The sequence below is a fragment of the Camelus bactrianus genome, chromosome 2, assembly GCF_048773025.1.
Source record: "Camelus bactrianus isolate YW-2024 breed Bactrian camel chromosome 2, ASM4877302v1, whole genome shotgun sequence".
In the NCBI taxonomy this organism is placed as follows: Eukaryota; Metazoa; Chordata; class Mammalia; order Artiodactyla; family Camelidae; genus Camelus; species Camelus bactrianus.
Genome location: NC_133540.1, coordinates 127,316,514 through 127,330,804, shown reverse-complemented (window position 1 = coordinate 127,330,804; position 14,291 = coordinate 127,316,514). Strand labels below are relative to the sequence as shown.

Genomic DNA, 14,291 nt, shown 5'->3' with positions numbered 1-14,291 from the left:
GCCGCATAAAGCAGCAGCTTACCTACTGGGCTAGTTGAAGGTGAATGCTGTCAGACACTGTAGTTCTCTCTGTAGCTCAGCCTGGTACTCTGCAACTGCCAGCTGGAGTGTTGGAGATGGCTTAAACATCCTTCCACAGAACAACCTTTGCTGTTCAAAGTGGATGTTAAAATCATCACTCTCGTTTTAGGAAGCCAAGGCCCTTTTTGTATACCATTTACCACTCCTACCCTCACCCCCATATGGTAGCCTATAGGTTGTAGACTATGGGGGACTGATTTATTGTCTGCATTGCTGATTAGTATATATTCAGGGTCTAGTAAAGTACCTCATACACAGTGAGTAATAAATTAAATCTTTATTTAATGCCTATGAGAGTAAAAGAATAAATGAGTGATTGCTGTATTCCTGTTAAATTCTTTCAAGTACAGTGTTGAACCAGTTATGATATCATGTTAGCAGACATTAAATACCTATTTCTTAATCATATTTAAATAAGAAAAATGCTATTTATGAATGTGTGTTTTCACTAGGGATCAGTTATCTGTGGGTGTTTCTACTCTGGATTAGGTATTGCACTTGGACATTCACTTCTGTAAGCTCACTTCATTCTCATTGCCACACTATGAAGTAGACATTACCTGCTTAGCAATGAGGGAAGGGAGCTCAGAAAGTTTCAGTGATTTGCTAAGATGATGCCAGATCTTTGGGCTTTGACTCTACGTATCTTTTTTCAACAGTATATTGAGAAGTGTTAAGATTTTTTTCCTCCAAATGCAGAAATTTGGGAAGTATAATAAAGGTCACAACTCACTCCTTGCCATGGCTGATGTGTGATAATTTACTGATATTTACAATTTCTTGAGAAAGTATCAGAATTTTGCTGCTTCTTACAATATTATTAGCATACCTTAATCTGTAGCAGGTAATAAATAATTCAGACTGAATTTGGCAAGAACAAATGTTTATCTTTTTCTACTTTCTGTTGGCTTGGGAGGAAATTATTTTCCTTTCTTAATTGTTTACTGAACAAAAATGTATTTACATTGTTTTCTAAGCCATGTGTGTGGTCTTGCCTATTTCCCCCCATTGCTTTGATAAATAAATTGTGTAAAATCCACTTGCTTTAGTAGCAGGAGATCCTGCTAAGAAAACGTTCAGTTAGACTCACACAATAAAGCACACCAATCTGACGCCTGGGTCAGATTTAAGAAATCAATTCTCCCCTGCTTCCAAAGAAGTCATTTTATTCTGGAAGACAAACTGTCATGGTACAACTTGGAAAATGAAAATCTTTATTTAGAACCACTCTGGGTTTTAGTGGGTCAATAGTCGTATTTAATATATGTAAAGATAGGTCAAAGGCAGTTTCAAATAATGATGACATTTTCTTAGTCAGGGCCCCTCCTGATAACGACATGATGGGAATATCATGCATTTGTCTAGGGCGTTTTATTGTCAGCACAGTGTGGTTCTGCATCTGGAGTCCAGTCCTGCATCTGGATGGGCAGGAGGATGGAAGCAGAGCTGGATTTGGAGTCAGACACTTCAGGTTCAATTTCCAGTTGAATGACTTGTTAGTGACTTGACTGAAACAAGTGAATTACCCTTTCTGAATCAAGTAAAATGTGTAAATTTAAATGAGATTTGCATATGAAACGCTTTGATATAATTTAAAACACTATGCAAATGTAACATTTTTTATTCCTACTATTTTTCTTGTATTTTTTCTTCTCACTGATTTAGTAAGGAAGATAAAGATGGCAACACCCACCGAAATTTGCTTGAGACATGTGCAGAATAAGGTTTCTGGTTATGCCCGTTTTGTAAGGAGGAGAGCTGCCTTTGGAGAGGGAGAAAGCACAGGTCCTCCTGTCCAGGCTTTTACCAGCTTTTTTATCTTTTTTACACATATACCACTCTGTGCTGATTCCTTTTCAGACGCTGGGAAGAGACTGAAGAAGACCACGTTTACCCTGCTTACTCAATTGTTCTGCTGCGTAAGGCTCAGGGACTATTAGAAAAGGGTAAACCCTAATTCCTCCCCTCAAGGTGCTCATGAGGTATTAGGAGGGAAAGGCTGACACACCACTAAATAATTGTGACTGATCAGACCCACTTCACAGGTTTCCAGACAAAATATATTATATTTCTCTTGTTCTTCAGGCTCTTGGCTGAAGTCTCCTTTGCTTTAGTTTGCCACAAGTTCAAATTCTCTCCTGAATTCTTCTTCTTCCTCCTACACCAACTGGCCAAGAAGCATGGGATTAACTGTATCTCCATACAACAGAGAGAGAGAATAAAGCAAAATGATCAGTCCTTCTGTGGCCCAGCACATGGTGTTGTGATTCTTTTGCTGCTCCCCGGTGCCTCACTACTCTTTGTGTCCCTGAGGAAGAACCAGCAGCATTTCATGGTTGTGGCTCTCTAGCTTGCACTCACATGCTCGTGGTTCTAAAGCATGGCAGTAGCTGCTTAGACGGCATTTCTTTTCTTTCATGACCTATCCAATGTGGTGGCCACCTGTGAACTAGAGCACTTGAAATGTAGCTAGTCCAAACAGAGGTGCACTTACAGAAAATACATCCCTCCCACACTGTTGGTGAGAATGTAAATTGGTGCAGCCACTATGGGAAACAGTATGGAGTTTCCTTAAAAAACTAAAAATAGAGCTACCATATGATCCAGCAATCCTATTCCTGGGCATATATCTTAAAAGATGAAAATTCTAATTCAAAAAAATGTTCAAATATAGCAGCACTATTTACAAAAGAAAAGACATTGAAACAACCCAAGTGCCCATCAGATGATTGATTTAAGATGTGGTATATACACAATGGAATATTACTCATCCCCCCAAAAAAGAAATATTGCCATTTGCACCACATGGATGGTTCCAGAGAATATCGTACTAAGTGAAATAAATCAGACAGAGAAAAACAAGTATCATATTATATTACTCATTTGTGGACTCTAAAAAATAAAACAAATAAATCTGTATACAAAACAGAAACAGACTCAAAGACATGGAAAACAAACTCATGGTTACTAAAGGGGAAAGGAAGTTGGGGAGGGGTAAATTAGGAGTATGGGATTAACAGATGCAATATACTATACATAAAATAGATAAGCAACAAATATTTATAGTATAGCACAGGAAACTATAGTCAATATGATGTAATAATCCTTAATGGAAAACAATCTGAAAAAATATATATATAACTGAATCACTTTCCTGTACACCTAAAAGTAACACCATATTGTAAATCAACTATACATCAATAAAAAAAGAAAATACAGACTTGATTTCAAGATTTAACAAATAAAAATGAATATAAAAATATCCGATCAATAATTTTTATATTATTTATTTATTGAGATGATAATATTTGTAGTATATTATGTTGAATAAGATATAGTATTAAAATTAAGCACATGTTTCTTCCTACTTTTTTAAAATGTGGCAGCTAGAAAATTAGAATTACATATGTGATTTGCAGTATATTCCTGTCAGGTATTACCAGTTTAGTTGGTGGTGTTTTCAGATTACTTGTTTAACTGCTTCTCTCCATGATAATTTCCCCTTGGTGTTCTTTGGTGTTTTTTATCACTAGCAACTTTGGATTCTGACCATCATCATTCATCAGAGATGCTCTTAGATAGTGGCCCTTAAAAGAGAAAGAGGTCGGAATCTAGACCCTTTTCTTTTCAGGAGGCTCCTTCTCTCGTTCGCAAATGTACTGAGCCCTGTCTCAGTGCCAGCCGCACGTATCAATGAGCATCCACTTGTATTCCACTTAAGAGATTCGAATTGCTCTAGTGATTTCTCTCAGAACAGAGACAAGTTGGTGCCTCCACCCAGACTGGTGTAAAGCTGGTAATGCTTTAAGCAGCATAATTTATTACGCAACGTGACAAGCCACTTAATCAGTTTCATTCTTACCATCTATAAAATAGGTACAGCACGCTCTACCAACTTGATGAACAAAGTCCATAATGCGGTTGGCAAATTTTATAACACTAGGACCGAAAACAAAAACCCAGGAGGAATTTAAACTGTCAAGTGTGTTTAAATGGTGTTATCTGCACACCAGCTCATCTCGAGAGAAAAACAAAAAGAAGCAGCTGATGGGATTGAATCAGCTAGAGATGTGGCTCCCCTAGAAGCAAGAGAAATGTGTGAGAGCTTCAGGCATAACTCTGTGTGCCAGCATCAAAGCTCTAATAACATGCCTACTACCCCCCGGGGCCAAAACTAATTCTCCAGTGATCCCACAGCCAGACCATCTTCCTCAAATAAAGCATCCCTCACTGTAACAAAGTCCTTAAGTCTTAAGAAAGGACTTAGTGTGGATTATAGCAAACATCTCAGTACATCTTTCACAGCAAGGATCTTCAGGCTCCACTGGGGTGAATTTTAAATATGATCTCATTAACATATCCCTTTCTACAGCTCAGAAAATACAGGGAGGCACTCAGAATGTGAAACCTGGATTCCTTTCACTAAAGGAGTGCAAAATATTTGCAAAGTGGTAATTAATGGGATTCAAAGCCACTAGCCAAGGGAGCATCTGGGATAGCCAAGTGAGCTTCTGAAGCAATTAGCCTCAGGGATACTGTGGGTTTGGTCCCAGACCACCAAAATTAAGCAAATGTCAAAATAAAGTGAGTCATACAAAATTTTTTTTTGGTTTCCAGTGCATACAAAAGTTATTCTTACACTACACTGTAGTCTATTAAGTATATAATAGCATTATGTCTAAAATACGATAATAAAAATACTTTATTGCTAAAATATGCTAACCATCATCTGAGCCTTTGGCACGTTGTAATCTTTTTGCTGGTGGAGGGTCTTGCCTTGAAGTTGATGGTGCTGACTGATCAGGATGGTGGTTTCTGAAAGGCTGGTGTGACTGTGGTGATTTCTTACAATAAGACAACCATGAAGTTTGCCCTATTGATTGACTTTTCCTTTCACAAATGATTTCTCAATGCTGTTTGACAGCATTTTACCCACAGTAGAACTTCTTTTAAAATTGGTGTCAATCCTCTCAAATTCTGGTGCTGCTTTATTAACTAAGTTTATGTGATATTCTAAATCTTTTGTTGTCATTTCAACAATCTTCACAGCATCTTCACCAGAAATAAATTCCACTTAAGAAAGCACTTTCTTTGCATACCCATAAGAAGCAACTCCTCATTCATTCAAATTTTATCGTGATATGGCAGCAATCCAGTCATATCGCTAAGCTCCACTTCTAATTCTAGTTCTCTTGCTGTTTCCATCACACCTACAGTTACTTCCACCACTGAGGTCTTGAAACACTCCAAGTCATTCACGATGGCTGGAATCAATTTTTTTCCAAAATCCTGCCAAAGTTGGTAGTCTGAATTCTTCCTATGAACTATGAATGTTCTTTATGGCAAATAGAATGGTGAATCCTTTCCAGAGGTTTTCAATTTACTTTGCCCAGAGCCATTGGAGGAATCGCTATCTATGGGCACTACAGTCTGACAAAATGTAGTTCTTAAATAATAAGACATGATCCATGGCTGCAGAATGGTGGTTGTGTGAGGAAGCATGAAAACAATATCGATATCTTTGTACGTCTCCATCAGAGCTCTTGTGTGACCAGGTACATTACCTGTGAGCAGTCATATTTTGAAAGGAATCTTTTCTTTCTTTTCTTTTTTTTTTTTTTTTTTTGGTCTGAGCAGTAGGAATCAACGGCAGGCTTCAAATATTTAGTAAACCATGTTGTAAACAAATGTGTTGTTGTCTGGGCTTTGCTGTTCCATTTATAGAGCACAGGCAGAGAAGATTTAGCATACTTCTTAAGGAGCCTAGGATTTTTGGAATGGAAAATGATTACTGACTTCAACTTAAAATCATCAACTGCATTAGCCCCAGACCGTCCTTTGAAGCACTGAAGCCTGGCACTGGCTTCTCCTCTCTAGCTATGACATTTTAGATGTTATCCTCCTTCAGCATAAGGCTGTTTTGTCTACACTGAACAAAACTGTCTGTTCTTTAGTGTAGCCACCTTCATTGTCTTAACTAGATCTTCTGGATGACCTGCTGCAACTTCTCCATCACCACTTGCTACTTCACCTTGCGCTTTTATGTTATGAAGATGGCTCATTTCCTTAAACCATATGACCCAGCCTCTGCTAGCTTCAGGCTGTTTCTCTGCAGCTTCCTCACCTCTCTCAGCCTTCACAGAATTGAAGAGACTTAGGGCCTTGCTCTGAATTAGGCTTTAGCTTAAGAGAGTGCTGTGGGTGGTTTGATCATCTACCCAGATCACTAAAACTTTCTCCAGATCAGCAATAAGGCAGTTTCATTTTTTTCTTCTTTTTTTTTTTTTTTTCTCAAGAACTCTTCCTGTGCAATCACAGTTTGGCTGTTTGGTGCAGCTTTTGGCCTAGCTCAGCTTTCCACGTGCCTTCTTCACTACACTCAATCCTTTCTAGTTTTTAATTTAAAGTGAGAGATTTGGGACTATTCCATATGGTGAACACTTAAAGGCCATGGTAGGGTTATTAATTGGCATAATTTCAGAATTGTTGTGTCCCAGAGAATAGGGGGGCCCCAGGAGAGGGAGAAAGATGAGGGAATGGTGGGTACATGGAGCAGTAAGAACACACACAACATTTGTAGATTTGGTTAGCTGTCTTTCATGGACTGGTTACAATAATAACATCAAAGATCACTGATCACAGTTCACCATAGCAAAGATAGTAATAATGAAAAAGCTTGAAATATTTTGAGCATTACCAAAATGTGACACAGAAACATGAAATGAGAAAATGTTGTTGGACACTGGACCACTCCAATTTGAAGCAGGGTTGCCACAAACTTTCAGTTAGTTAAAACTGCAACATGTGCAAAACACAATAAAGCAAAGCACAATAAATTGAGTCATGGCTATGCTCAGAAAACCCTAGGCTTCTTTTCAGTCTAGAAAGAGACATTCAGTTTAAAAAGGAGCTATTGTGTACCTCCTCAGTAGCTACAGAGTGTTGAAGTGTTAAAACGAGGTCCTAATTATTTAAACAAGAGTGGGAATGAGGAAGGGGCATTGACTATTACTCTGTCTGGCTGTGGTATCCCAGGAGATATGGATTATGAGGTATACCTTCTGCAGGTATTGAAGGCTGGGGATGGGTGGTGGGAGCTTGGGGGTTTGATTCAAAACGCTGGGCTGAGATGACCTAAGGAACAGAGGTACATAAAAGGCCTTTCTGCTCAGGAAAATCTGCTCTCCCACTCTAACGTCTTCTAAAGAGAGTCATCAAGTCAAATCTGTGACTGGCAATCCTAGAATTAAAGTTAAAATACATGCTCACAAACAGATATGTAAGCACACATTCATAATAACTTTATTCATAGCAGTGAAACACAAAGTAAACATTCACCAACAGGTTAATGGATACAGAAGTGTAGCATCTTCATGCAGTGGAATACTTCTCAGTCACGAAAAACTAACAAACTACTGATAAATAAAAATAGCATGGATGAATCTCAAAAACCTTATACTTGGTACAAAAAGACCATAAAATAAAATGATGTGTTATATTATTTCATCTATATAAAGTTCTAGAAGAGAACTAAATTATTATTTAGAGAAACTAAATTATGGTGACAGGTGTCAGAGCCGTAATTGTCTTTAGGGATGAGAACTGACAGGGATGTGATACTAAGAGGGAACTTTCTGGAATGATAAAAATGCTTGGCATCATTGTTTGGGGTAGTGTTTGTACAAATGTATATATTTGTCAGAACCCATCAAAATGTACATAAAATCTGTGCTTCATTCTATATAAATTATATAGAATTATACTCCCATTTTTAAAATGGCAGAAGGATAAAAGCCATTTTTCAAGTTTAAATACAATTTCCTTAAATCACAGCTGTTCACAGGTCTATGGGTTCAATCTGACTTCAAGATTCATCCATACATGCAGTCTTCTCTTTTCCATGACTTTTAATAAAACTTTTGTCCTGCACTATTTTCCCGAGAAATTAGGAGAAAAGGAAAAGGAGCCTGAACATGAATGGGCTTTTTTTCCACCAGATAAAGGGTTAGCCCAAGCATTTGCCTTTAAAAGGTGAAAGAATAATTTCCCTTTCATCAAATGTCTTGTTTCAGAGATGGTTTTAATGAAAATTGGCCTATAATGGTTCCCTTAGCAACTAGCAACTAACATCTGAAGTAGAACTTGGAGTTTGAGGAAAAAATCTTGAATTATTCTGGTCACTTTTCCAAAGGGACCAGTATCTAGAAAAAAGCATCTTCCTTTTGAACAGAACGACTGTAAAGATAACATAGACTTTAAAACAGAGAGATGATAAACTAGGTTTTACTGTACCCTTTTCTACTTCCTTGATAGTCGGTCAGCAAAGTTTATTCTGGCCTCAGTCTGTGTCTGTTGATCTGTCAAGTTCAAATGAGTATATGATGATTAAGTGAGCCTGGATGTGGACCACTGAAACTAAATTCTCTACACGTATTTTATAATTTTTCAACTACTCTTGATAAAGTAAGCAATCTTATCTCAGTTGGTGTAAAAATGATCTCATATAAACACCAAAAGAGCATGGGGGGGCCTAATGATAATAATTAATAATCTATCTATGCTCCAGTTTCCTGACTTTGATGGGTTCTCTTTGACTTTCAAGCATAAGATGATAAGAATGATGATGATGGTGGTGGTGGTGGTGGTGGTGGTGGTGGTGATGAAACTGCTTGTGAGAACGCTGGCTGCCAAGGAGAATGTGGGGAGCAAATTTACTGACTGCAATAATTTCACACAAGGAGTTTCATCTTGCGGCTGGACCGCTCTCCATTCCCTTGCTCATACTATCGTGTAACATCAAGACTATGCTCTCTGCCTAATTTACGAGCCCATCCAATCTTCTACAGCTCCTGGACATGCCAGTGACACCTTTTTCCTCACCATCACATGATCAATATATGCTTATTCTTATAATAGGAGGGTTCTATCTGGCATGAAAATAAGCTCCTAATTATAAAGGGACCATTCATTAACTTTATGTATTTTTAAAATTCTTCTTCCACAATGTTAATTGAGTGTGTATGAAGCACAAGCCACTGTATTTGTCAGATATAGGAGCACAAAGCCATTAAATAATTCTGATGCATTTATATATAAGATACAGATAGACATAGGTAAAGATAATCAAGTTATAGAAAAACTATGGAATCATGAGTAACCAGATTTGCTAAAGTGGCTGTATGTTGGGCATTGGTTTTCAAAAGTTCAAACGACTACAGTGAAAGTTTTTATTTTAAGAGCAATCATTGAAAGAATCAACTGACCTTGCTCTTCTCTGTCTCTAGTCAGAAAATAAACAGTGCAAGTGTATATTAGTGGTTTGCAAGTGATTCAGAGCAGGATGCTCAGCTATTAGAAAGACATCGATTGGGCTAGAGGAAATGAGTTGGCTGCAGCATGAGATATAAGCCAATGCCCAGGATTGTGAGGTCAGGGAAGGATGCCAAGGTGCACTGCATTACTTGGCAGGAATTCAAGCTCATTGCTAAAGGCCTTGCTCTTACTCTAAATCCAGGGTTTTCAATCCCTTGCAAAACTCTTACCTTGATATTCAATATTTTTCATTCAATCTTCCCATTTTTCAAGATTCTTGATATTGATTTGAAACATTCCTCTTTGATTATGGTCCTCAAAGCCACCTTTTTAGGTTAAAATTCATTGACTGTTTTTCAACTACTGTTCTTTTAGATTGATAATCAAATTTGTTCACAGACTCTGTTTTCAGAAATATCTCTCACTCTGGAAAATAAACAAGTCTGCCAAGAACATTAGTTGGAAAAAATATTAATGGTTCAAGAATATCAAATCCATTAGCCACCCTCACCAGACTGCTTCAAACAAGGTGTACTGGGAAGGGTCATGGCTGAACGGGAAACCAGCAGACATCAGTTCTATTCTGGGCTTGACTTCTGTGTGACCTTGAGCAATTCACTCAATTTTTCTGCAGTTCAGTTTGCTCAGGTTTCAAAAAATTGAAATGATAATACCAGGATGTTATGGAGAGTCATCAGATTAGCGAGATGCTTTGGACTCTTGAGACACAAGCTAATGTAGAAATAGAAGATATCCAAGACGTGCCTCCCAGCAATGCATCTTGTATCCTATGTACCGTATTCTCCTATTTCCTTTCCTCACTGCTTTAAAGCCCCATGAATTATTCCTTTCAAACACTGTATTGTTCTATTTGAATTGTTGCTTGGTTACAAATGATGGGATAAAGGTACAACCTACCAAAATCAGTTCAGTTCAATTCAACACAGGAAGGACTGATGGAGTACTTATAGAAAGGTTATTAATTTGATGACAGTCCATAATCTCCTAATATTAGAAGAGCCTCCTGGTTTCTGTCTCTTTTTCTGAACCATAAAGCATCTGAAGTTGTTTTACTAACATCACCTCATATTTGATAAGTGATTATTAGCTGCTAAACACTTTGCTTGCCTTATTTCATTTAGTTTTCACAACCCCATGAGGTGTGTTTTATTAATATCCCTATTTTACAGACCAGAAAACTGAGTGAGAATTAGCAAAGACTCAAGTTGTCAGGAGCATAACTGCCATTCAACCTAGGGTCTCTTAGCTTCTAGCCACTAACTTACAGTTTCCCAAAACTAATGATTGTCAAACATGGGCATGACATGCTTTTGAATATGTGACATGCTTGTTAAAGATACAGATTCCCACTCACGCACAGATAGTCTTGATGCTATGGCTGTTAATTGTGCTTTAGAGACATATCCAAGAACTGAAAGTGAGGGGCCCTGTTGTGGACTCGGTGAGGACAGAGGGTCAGAACAAAGACCTTAGAGAAAGCCAGTATGGGACCCGCCTGTTGCTAGGTTGAGATGAGTAGATGGGGACAGCAAACCTTATGACTTTCAGTCATTAAGTGGTTAAGCAAGTGTGACTAGAGATTGACAAAATGCAACTGTTTAAGTACCACTTAGCCACAACTCAACTCTTATTCCCATTAACTTTGGAACTGCTGTGGGAGGTTGCAATAAGATAGTCACTGTAAGTCAGAGTTTCTCAACCTCAGCGCTGTTCATTTTGGGCCATATAATTCTTTTTTGGTGGGGATTGCTCTCTATGCTGTAGGGTAGTTAGCAATATCCATGGCCTCTAACCCCTAGTAGCCTGAAGCATGCCCTCCCTAGCGATAAAATTTTTTTAAAAGCTCCAGATTTGTCAAATGTTCCCTGAAGGGCAATCACCCTTGCTTGAGAACCACTCTTCTCTTTAATATTGGAAACCTTAGGGTATTGAGAAGATCTGGCTGTGGAAGTCTGTGTTCTTTGTACAACTTATTACTTGAAATGGATCTGAAAAGAATCCAGAGTTCAATAAGGCCTGCTTTTTGCAATTAAGACATCTATATTCTACTAGAGGAAATACCATATTTGAATATATAACAGTAATATAAAGTATCAATGAATGTAAGAAATGTTCCAAAACCTGCATGGACCTAATGGCAGGTGCCCACCCCAGACTCCTGAGAAGCTCTAAATCTGGGGACCATGATAAGAAAACCATCCAAGCAAGAAAAGATAGAAGACTAATCAGAAATAAAGGCTGAGAACCACAATTTGGAATAGCTGTGGAAGCCAAGAGGGGAGATTTAGGGACATGGCCCTACTGATGGGGCACATTCTCCACAGAGAGTGGAGGGAGGATGCAGAACAGCCAGGAGCCTGAGGGAGAGACAGCCCTTCTTGACTGAAACTAAAGCACTTTGGCTGAGGAGACAGCAGGCGGATGGCAGCAAGGGAGTGAGAAGTGATGGAAGATGAGGAAGTGGAGGCAGAAGAGGAAACCAGTTTGGGAAAGCTTATTTTGGAAAAGAGTGAAAGCTATGGCCTGAGGGTAAAGCAGAAGAGGGAAATTTAAGCTGGTGTATTCACAGAATGATTCCAGAACCAGACAGGCTGGGTTTATAACAATAAAGGTGTAAAAAGCAATGTTGTTTAGGTAACTAAAGGGCTCTTTTTGTTTTGTTTTGTTTTTGGGGTTTTTTTTTTCATTTTATTTATTTTTGAACGACTTTGAAGATTATGCACCACACAAAGGTGAACAGGAGGTAACTGGCCAGAACTCTTCACAGAAAGGAAGACAGTCGCAGGGATGGATCTCTCTTTCTTGCTGGCACTTCCCTGAGAAATCACAGAAGGAAGATGCTTTTCTCTTCAAGCCTCTAAGAGCCAGGTACCCCTTTAAAGCAGTGACTTTCTCAGGACCGCAGCTGATGCTGTGCCAGAAGCTGCCTCTCTGAAACAAAACAATATGAAACAAAACAAAACACTCCAATTTGTAGCATTTGCTGATTTCTGTGGTGTCAGTATCCAGCCCCTGTGCCATGGCTAAAGTTAAGCTAGCATCGAGAATCTGTTCTCCTAGGGTATGGTTCTTGCTAGCTGGTGTGAGCTGGCTTCCCGCATGGTGAGCCAGTATGAACTGGTTGCAGCTCACCAGCGTGGCCTCAGTCTCCATCCGCTAAGTCATGCTCTCTGGAAGGCTGTCTTCCCAGCATGTATGTCTTGACTAAATGTTTGGGCAGAAGCAAAACTTTCAAGTTAAGGGCTTTTTAAGTGCCCCCTTGTCTCAAGGTAATAGTTTTTATTTTTGTGACTTTCCATCTGTAACTCCACTTAGAATGTACAGGATTGGCTTACACATAGAGCCAAAGGCTAACTTGAAATTTGCAGGGCAAGTGTGGTCCACCAAAGATGTTTAGAACAACTACAAAAAGTGAATTTAAAAAGGGGAAAAAAATGACCAAAGTAAATGGTTCATGGGGGTAGAATTTAAATTGGTAGCTTCTTCTGTTTGGTTATTTTGAGAAGACTTTCACTTTATGCATTTGGACAGACAGAGAAGCAGTTATGTTTTTTTCTGGGTTGGGCTCAAGGAGTAGCTGTGTAATAGAGGACTTCCAGTCCTGAGAGCCATCTGCAATCCTGACAAGGAGAAGTAGTTTGTATATTCTGAGGTAGAAGAAGGGAGTAGGGAAAGACAGGGCATGTGGCTGGATGCACTGTATCTAGAAATTCTCACCTTTAATTCCACTGAATTTACATCATGAGGCTAGGACATTACATAAACTCCCAACTTAAGGGTAAAGATCATTGGTGCCCTTGTCTTTTGTTTCTTGTTCATTATAGGGAGGCCAAGAATAATTCTTCACACATCAGTGTCATCAATTTAGGATCCAAATGGCCAGGTGTGCATGGTTTGGTTGCCTACTGAAAACATTTTTTGGAGATTTTTAAAAAATAATGTATTTTCATGTTACCAAAATATGTAGGAAAAAAACAATGAATGATGGAGAAAAAAAAAACAAACCTATAATCTGAGAGGCACCAATGTACTTTTGTCTTTTCCTCTCTGGTCTTTTTTTCTTATTATTTTTTACTATGTCTTTTATCCCTCAGGTCTTTTGAACAATGAGGTATGTTTCTAGTTCGTATCCTCCTTTAGAAAAGAAGTATCAGTTGGTTGATGCTGATGAGAGAAATAAATTTGTTAACCTACCCCTGTCTTGCCTCTTCTGTCCCTGAGTATGTAAATTAAAGATATGACCAAAGGCTGGTGCAAAAAGTCAGAATATTGAATTCCTTAATTTGAACTCAAGGCAGGTATGTGGGTTGGAGAGCTCTCTGGGGAACAAGAGCAGAGCTTTTGTTTGCTTAATAACTGGAGGTGTTGAGTTACCTCATTAGGCCCATGCAGGTTTAATGATGCTTTACTGAGGGTGCACTGGAAGGTCCCTGCAGAGGGCAGAAATTGTTTTCCTTGAAGATTTCTAAGGCATTTGTAACTTCTTCTCTATAATTGCCCCATTTGGTTTTGACTTTCTTTTAATAGCACAGGCCTTTTCCTAAACATTTTTATTTTCCATCTATCATCGTTCCTCTCACACAGTTCTCAGCTGATTTTTCTTGCTGCGGAGCCTATAATCACTCAGCTCTCACTGGGCCCTGCACTCGTGGAGAGCTGGGGATCGTGAGATTTTCTCCTGTTGACCCCTTATAGCACCCAATGGCTAATCATGATGACAATCCCTGCCAGTTCCAGGACGTGACAATCTAACTGGCTCTTTTATAAGCATTTTCTCAGTCTATCATCACACACCTGGGATGAATGCAGGAGAGGGTTTTTTTGGGGTAAGTGGTACAAGGGGAAACCCAAGCATTCGGGACAATATTACGTTTGGA

At 38.7% G+C, this 14,291-nt stretch overlaps 1 long non-coding RNA gene across 1 annotated transcript in view; it reads right to left on the bottom strand.

Annotated features, from left to right (window-relative positions):
• Positions 1–1,249: 1,249 nt before the first annotated feature.
• LOC123613684 (uncharacterized) overlaps positions 1,250–14,291 on the bottom strand; it is an 84,154-nt gene continuing 71,112 nt past the window's right edge. Inside the window, exon 3 of the long non-coding RNA XR_006721071.2 lies at positions 1,250–12,345. This is a non-coding gene — a long non-coding RNA (uncharacterized LOC123613684). The remainder of the gene's footprint in view (positions 12,346–14,291) is intronic.